An 8,528-nucleotide genomic window follows, 5' to 3' on the forward strand; every position below is an offset into this window, starting at 1 on the left:
GCCATGTCAAGGCACCAACCGTTTTATGGTCCATTCGCACACCATTCACTCACCACACACACAACTTTCATACCAACGGCCACAGGCTCAATCCCACTGATCAGTGCACTAAGATCAACATACCGTCATAACGTAAGGGCCCATCACATTAATACGCCACAGGACGGAATCAGTTTGACTACATTTCACTACCTGTCAAGTAATCATATATTTTTTTCTGAACATCGCCAAACGCATGCCTTGGAAACCTTTACTAATGGCTCCCATAACAGCCACACAAGGCTCAGGAAGACATATCTTTAATGCACCTTTCGCGGACTCACTGGACTAAATCCAACCCCTTCCTGTTTGTGGATACAAATTTGGGTTTCTGAGTGCGCCTCTGATGTGTCATTATTCAAACTTAGTGAGTATATCTACCTTTGAAACTAAGGCAAACATGCTGGGGAGCAAAGAGTCTTTGAGAACATAGCATATGCCCCATCCTTCATTATGTGCAGTGCTGTAACTGTAATGCACTTATACTGCAAACTGAACATCTACTAAGTTCTGATGGAGGATGAATATGGCAAGCAGGTCAAGCATTTACCAACATGTGACAGAGTTATTCAGTATCAGGGAAAATGCAGCACCAATGGATTGATTCTGGAGGTGAAGATGAAGTCATGGCATGTGTATGTCTACTACTTTTACTATCTACCTTCGACCTATGCAATATCCCTGGGAAAGCTCACCTATCATGTCTCTGTCCTCATCCAAGTCCTGGCTAATCCTGTATAGTTGCCAAGTGACCCTACACTATTGCCTTCCGTCCTTAGCTAATTAAAGCTCAAGAAAATGTGCCCCATCAGTGCACTTAGTGCCTGATTTAGAGTTTGGCGAATGGGGTTAACCAGTCACAAACATGATGGATATCCCGTCTGCCGTATTACGATTAAAAAAAATTCTGTGGAAACCATAATACAGCAGACGGGATATCCGTCATGTTTGTGACGGAATAACCCACCTGCCAAACTGTAAATCAGGCCCTTACTTTGCTAAATCAAACTCCTTCCAGTGTGTAGATGAAAGTAGGGGGTGTCTGAGTATGTCTTCTGAAGTCAAACCGAATGAGCATATCTACCTTTGAAACTAAGGCAAACATGCTGGGGGATATTGTCTAAGTTCCCTAAAATAATAAGCCAAACAAATGTCCTGTCCAACACTTCTACTTTCGCTTTGAAAGTGTGAAAACTCAATTACTAACTTGTATCATACCCAATGTTATTGAAAAAGGGTACAGGACACAATGGCCCTCATTATGACATTGGCAGTAAATCCCACTCACCGCCATGCTGACTGCCGCCAACATACCGCTGCCGCCACAAATATCCGGTAACCATATTTTGACACACACACACCGATCCGTCACTATACAGCCACACACACAAATCCGCCAGCCCAAAGGTCAGTGATAAACTGCGGTAACAAAACCCACACCGTTAGGCCAACAGAACTACGCCCACCACATTATGACCCACAAATCACCACGGCGGACATTCAGTGGCAGTAAACCATTGGTGGTACATACCACCGCGCTCAAAATACACACACATACAAAACAACACCACATTGGAAAATTTAAACTACACACACCTGACACCCATACACACACCACACCCACACCACTATAAAACACACACACGTTACCCTCAACCCTGTACAAATATAAATAATTGCCACCAGAGAGAGACAGCAAGAGCACCCACACAACCAGAGCCACATACCACCATCACCTATACACCACCCACGCACCTTACATCACACACCCATACACATCACCCTACACATCCTCACCCACACCACTCACACTACACCCATGGCACCACAACGACACCCCAGATTCTATGAGGAGGAGCTAAGGGTCATGGTGAGGGAAATCATCCGGTTAGAGCCACAGATATTTGGATCATAGGTGCAGCAGATATCGATAGCTAGGAAGATGGAGCTATGGCTGAGAATCATGGACAGGGTTAACGCCATGGGATAGCACCCCAGAACAAGGGATGACATAAGGAAGAGGTGGAACGACCTAAGGGGAAAGGTACGTTCCATTGCACCAGCTTGCAGTACAGAGGACTGACAGTGGACCCCCACCTCCTCCCTCACAACTAACAACATGGGAGGAGCAAGTCTTGGCAGTCATGCATCCTGAGGGCCTGGGAAGGGTAGGAGGAGGAGGACAGGACTCTGGTAAGTCAACTCTCTATTACTATCACACCCCTACCTGCATGCCAAAAGATACCCCCACCCTTACCCTCACTCCATCACTCCACCACTTCCCACACACCCCACCATCACAACCCACTCATCCCAATGCCAGGCACTGCATGGTCTACCAATGCATGGAGACCACTCACAGCCCTGCATGGACACCTATCACTACAGCATGCACACTAGAGAGAATCAGCCAGCCGACCAAATAACAACTAACACAAGGCAAAGCTACCAGGGCAATAACAACCATTGAGGGCAACCCACCCGTGCACAATATGTCACACACAGAAACAATAACACTGCATTTACATTCCCACAGGTATCCGAGCCAATGCGACAGGAGAAGAGTTGCCAGCAACATCCAGTCCCCCCACAGAAGAGGCCCACAGTGATGACAGCAGCTGTGGTCGCCTGGATCTGGATGACCAACCTGGCCCATCAGGGACCTGAGGACAGTCAGTTACCCAGGCACAGTCTCACACCACCACAGAGCCTCTCCCTCAGGAAACACCACCACAGCACCCACCCAGCAGGCCCATATCTGTCCCCAGCACACGTCAATCAGCAGTGTGTCCACCACTACAGGGACTCCATGCCACCCCACAAACTCAGGACAATCAGGGACCTGGGGTCAGTGGCAGTGGGCACACGGTTCAGGGGACAGAGGCACAGGAAAATAGGGAAGCTGGAAGGATTGCTGTGCGCCAGGGGGAGGACAAACCAAGGTAATAGACTCTCCAGGAAGCACTCACTGAGATCCTGGGAGCATACCAACATTCCCAGGATACGCTGGGCCAGATCATGGACAAGATGCAGGAGAACATGTGGCTGCAGGAGGGAAAGTACCAGGGGATCAGGGAGGGCTTGCAGGCCGTTAACACCACCCAGGTCTCCATTGCAGGGGTGCTGGCAGACATAGCCAACAGTATGAGGGAGGCAGTGGCACACCAGCGGGCCCCTTACACTAGCCAAACTACTGAACAGCCCTCCACCTCCGTTGACGCTAGTGGACAGGAGGCCCACCTTAGGACCAACAGGCCACCATCACCCCTCCCCCTGCAGAAGGAGAACCACCCAGCAAATGTTCCCTGCGATCCAGGCCGAAGCCAGAGACTATTGCCAAGACCCCCGCCAGGAACTAAGACTCTCCTGAATGTAACCCTTGTGTCCCACTCTGTCACCCTGTCCACCCTTAGCTGCCATTTCTCCCCTTCCGATGCCCCCTTGGACAATGCAACTGTGCTACAAATAGACTGGACTCTACACTGGACTTTCCTCCATCATCACCCCAGCCCACTGCACTTCCCCTTTTTCGTCAGAGCACTAAAATAAATACACTTTGAAAAATTACAAGTGTGGAGTATGTCAAATGATTTAAGTATGTAAACGTGTAACAAGGTTTAAACATTGCAATTCAACTGTACAGCAATGTTTACATAGGAAAGGCCTGCAGTTGCAGAAACGCACATGGCGTCTCAAGGCAAGGTTGTGCAACATACAGCATGCCATGATGATCTGGCAGACCTGCTTGGGCGAATAGCACAGGGATCCACCTGTTAGATGGGGGCACCGAAACCTGGCCTTCAGGAGGCCAAAGGTGCATTCAATAATCCTTCTTGTTCGACCATGTGCCTCATTGTAATGTTCCTCAGCCCTTGTCCTTGTATTCTTCACAGGTGCCAGTAGCCACGATAGGTTTGGGTAACCTGAGTCACCTGCAAATATCGAGGGACAACTGTTAGCCACACACTAACCCTTATGCCCCACACCATACACAGACCCCAACATCCACTGGGTGGGAACCAGGGCTCACCTATTAGCCACACCCTGTGCCTCTGGAGTTGGGCCATCACATTTCGGATGCTGCTGTTCCTCAGGATAAAAGCATCATGCACCAAGCCTGGACTCTTAGCATTGACATGGAAGATGTACTGGTCTGCCAAACACACAATCTGCACATTCATTGAGTGTTAACTTTTTTGATTTCTGAAGACCTGTTCATTTTGCCAGGGGGCGGGGGGACAAATCCAATATGTGTCCCATCAATCGCACCAATGATGTTGGGGATATGTCCATTACATAGAAGTCAGCCTTCACTGTGGCTAAATCATCCACCTGGGGGAAAACGATGTAGCTGCACATGTGTTTAATCAGGGCAGACAACACTATGGTCAGCACTATTGAGATCATTGGCTGTGACACTCCTGCTGCCAAGCCCACTGTCACTTGGAAAGAACCTGTTGCCAAACAATGGAGCACTGATAGCACTTGCACAAGAGGGGGGATCCCAGTGGGGTGACAGATAGCAGATTTCAGGTCAGGCTCCAATTGGGCACACAGCTCTGTGATTGTGGCCCTGTCAAGTCTGTAGGTGAGGATAATGTGCCTGTCCTCCATTGTTGACAAGTCCACAAAGGGTCTGTACATGGGGATGTCTCCATCTCCTATTCATCCGCAGCGGTTACAATTTATGAGGCAAAAGAGTGAGCAGCTGGTCATAATCTGTGCATTGTAACCACTACAATTCAATGCATATTGTGATTGTTACAATTTTTGGTGGCATATGTCCAGAATATGAAATTGTGTACTGTGACGCAGTTAGGATCCATGGCCTCCCCCCCCGAAATGGTGTCCGCCTGTCTAGTATGGACAGACAGGTGGAAATGATGTAATTCTGCTGACTTTGTGCGACGTTGCGGGAGGTAGTCGGGAACCGCTGTGCAACTCCACATTGGTTATCATTGGGCCCTATGAGGTACAGTGGCCAGTGGTGATGTGCGCCGGCAGTGATGGTATGCATTGCCGTGGACGTCACCGCCATTTTCTATCTGTTCACACACTTGCTACCTGACCTTCAACAGGAGAGGACCTACACTGCATGTGCTGCTGTGACCAGTGTCTGGAACCTACCATGGCTCGTGTGACTGGGGAAAGGGCCCCTGCCTTCACCTCAGCAGAGTTAGAGAGACTAGTGGATGAGGTCCTACCCCAGTACCGACTGCTGTATAGGCCTCCAGACCAACAGGTGAGTACACTGTGAGTACGATGCATGGGGCATGAATGCATGGAGTGCTATGTGTGAAGGCCTCTTGTAGGGGGGGGGGGTTAGTGGATGGGTCCTGGGCAGCGTACAGCATGTATGCTGGGCCATGTCTGTGCTAATGGGGATGGGAAGGGGCATGGTGGGCCATGAGTGTAACAGGCAGGACGGTCTGACTAATACCTTTCCCTGTGTGTATTTCCTCTGCAGGTCAGCGCCATCAAAAGAAGGGTATATGGTGTGCCATCACCAATGACGTGCGGACCCTGGGGGGTCTACAGTAGGCGGAGCACCCACTGTCGGAAATGGTGGGAGGACTTGAGAAGCTGGGCATGGAAGACGGCGTAGGCCCAGCTGGGGATTGTAGGAGGCTGGCCTGGCTTGTAGTGGGTACCAAGGGGTACTTACACTCTGTACCAGGTCCAGTTATCCCTTATTAGTGTAGAAAAGGTGTTTCTAGCAGCTTAGGCTGATAGAAGGTAGCTATAGCAGAGCAGCTTAGGCTGAACTAGGAGACATGCAAAGCTCCTACTATACCACTGGTGTCATATGCACAATATCATAAGAAAACACAATACACAGATATACAAAAAATAAAGGTACTTTATTTTTATGACAATATGCCAAAAGTATCTCAGTGAGTACCCTCAGTATGAGGATGCCAAATATACACAAGATATATGTACACAATACCAAAAATATGCAGTAATAGCACAAGGAAGTAATGCAAGCAGTGTAAAGTTACAATAGATTGCAATAGGAGCACATAGGTATAGGGGCAACACAAACCATATACTCCAAAAGTGGAATGCAAACCACGAATGGACCCCAAACCTATGTGAGCTTGTAGAGGGTTGCTGGGACTGTCAGAAAACAGTGAGGGTTAGAAAAATAGCCCACCCCAAGACCCTGTATGGTAGGTGTAAAGTGCACCTACAACCCCCAGAGAGCACAGAAGTTGTGATAGAGGGTTTCTGCAAGGAAGACCAACACCAGCAAAGCAACAACAGTGGATTTCTGGACCTGAGTACCTGCAAGACCAGGGGACCAAGTCCAAGAGTTGCGACAGTGTTGAGAGTGGGCAGATGCCCAGGAAATGCCAGCTGAGGGTGCAAGGAAGCTGCCACCGGATGGAAGAAGCTTTGTGTTCTGCAAGAACGAAGAGGACTAGGAACTTCCCCTTTGGAGGATGGATGTCCCACGTCGTGAAGAAGCTTGCAGAGGTGTTCCCACGCAGAAAGACCACAAACAAGCCTTGCTAGCTGCAAGGGTCGTGGTTAGGGTTTTTGGATGCTGCTGTGGCCCAGGAGGGACCAGGATGTCGGCACTTGGATGAGGAGACAGAGGGGGCGCCCAGCAAGTCAGGGAGCCATCACAGAAGGAGGCAGCACCCGCAGAAGTACCGGAACAGGCACTTAGAAGAGGAGTGAACCGGAGTCCACCCGAAGTCAGAAAAGGGAGTCCCACGACGCCGGAGGACAACTCAGAAGGTTGTGCACTGCAGGTTAGAGTGTCGGGGACCCAGGCTTGGCTGTGCATGAAGGAAATCCTGGAAGAGTGCACAGGAGCCGGAGCAGCTGCAAATCACGCAGTACCCAGCAATGCAGTTTAGCGTAGGGAGGCAAGGACTTACCTCCACCAAACTTGGACTGAAGAGTCACTGGACTGTGGGAGTCACTTGGACAGAGTTGCTGAGTTCCAGGGACCACGCTCGTTGTACTGAGAGGGGACCCAGAGGACCGGTGATGCAGTCTTTTGTTGCCTGCGGTTGCAGGGGGAAGATTCCGTCGACCCACGGGAGATTTCTTCAGAGCTCCTGGTGCAAGAAGGAGGCAGGCTAACCCCAGAGCATGCACCACCAGGAAACAGGCGAGAAAGCCGGCAGGATGAAGCGATACAAGGTTGCAGTAGTCGTCTTTGCTACTTTGTTGCGGTTTTGCAGGCGTCCTGAGCAGTCAGCGGTCGATCCTTTGGCAGAAGGTGAAGAGGGAGATGCAGAGGAACTCTGGTGAGCTCTTGCATTCAGTATCTGAAGAATTCCCCAAAGCAGAGACCCTAAATAGCCAGAAAAGGAGGTTTGGCTACCTAGGAAGGAGGATAGGCTAGTAACACAGGTAAGAGCCTATCAGAAGGAGTCTCTGACGTCACCTGCTGACCCTGGCCCCTCAGAGCAGTCCAGTGTGCCAGCACACCTCTGAATCCAAGATGGCAGAGGTCTGGGGCACGCTGGAGGAGCTCTGGGCACCTCCCCTGGGAGGTGCAGGTCAGGGGAGTGGTCACTCCCCTTTCCTTTGTCCAGTTTCGCGCCAGAGCAGGGCTGGGGGATCCCCGAACCGGTGTAGACTGGCTTATGCATAGATGGGCACCATCTGTGCCCATCAAAGCATTTCCAGAGGCTGGGGGAGGCTACTCCTCCCCAGCCCTGACACCTTTTTCCAAAGGGAGAGGGTGTAACACCCTCTCTCTGAGGAAGTCCTTTGTTCTGCCTTCCTGGGCCAGGCCTGGCTGGACCCCAGGAGGGCAGAAACCTGTCTGAGGGGTTGGCCGCAGCTGCAGTGGAACCCCGGGAAAGGCAGTTTGGCAGTACCCAGTTCTGTGCTAGAGACTCGGGGGATCATGGAATTGTCTCCCCAATGCCACAATGGCATTGGAGTGATAATTCCATGATCTTAGACATGTTACATGGCCATGTTCGGAGTTACCATTGTGACGCTATACATAGGTAGTGACCTATGTATAGAGCACACGTGAAATGGTGTCCCCGCACTCACAAAGTCTGGGGAATTTGCCCTGAACGATGTGGGGGCACCTTGGCTAGTGCCAGGGTGCCCACACACTAAGGAACTTTGCACCCAACCTTCACCAGGTGAAGGTTAGACATATCGGTGACTTATACGTTACTTAAGTGCAGTGGTAAATGGCTGTGAAATAACGTGGACGTTATTTCACTCAGGCTGCACTGGCAGGCCTGTGTAAGAATTGTCAGAGCTCCCTATGGGTGGCAAAAGAAAGGCTGCAGCCCATAGGGATCTCCTGAAACCCCAATACCCTGGGTACCTTAGTACCATATACTAGGGAATTATAAGGGTGTTCCAGTATGCCAATGTGAATTGGTGAAATTGGTCACTAGCCTGTTAGTGACAATTTGTAAAGCAGAGAGAGCATAACCACTGAGGTTCTGGTTAGCAGAGCCTCAGTGAGACAGTTAGGCATCACACAGGGAACACATACA

Source organism: Pleurodeles waltl, chromosome 8 (genome assembly GCF_031143425.1).
Source record: "Pleurodeles waltl isolate 20211129_DDA chromosome 8, aPleWal1.hap1.20221129, whole genome shotgun sequence".
In the NCBI taxonomy this organism is placed as follows: Eukaryota; Metazoa; Chordata; class Amphibia; order Caudata; family Salamandridae; genus Pleurodeles; species Pleurodeles waltl.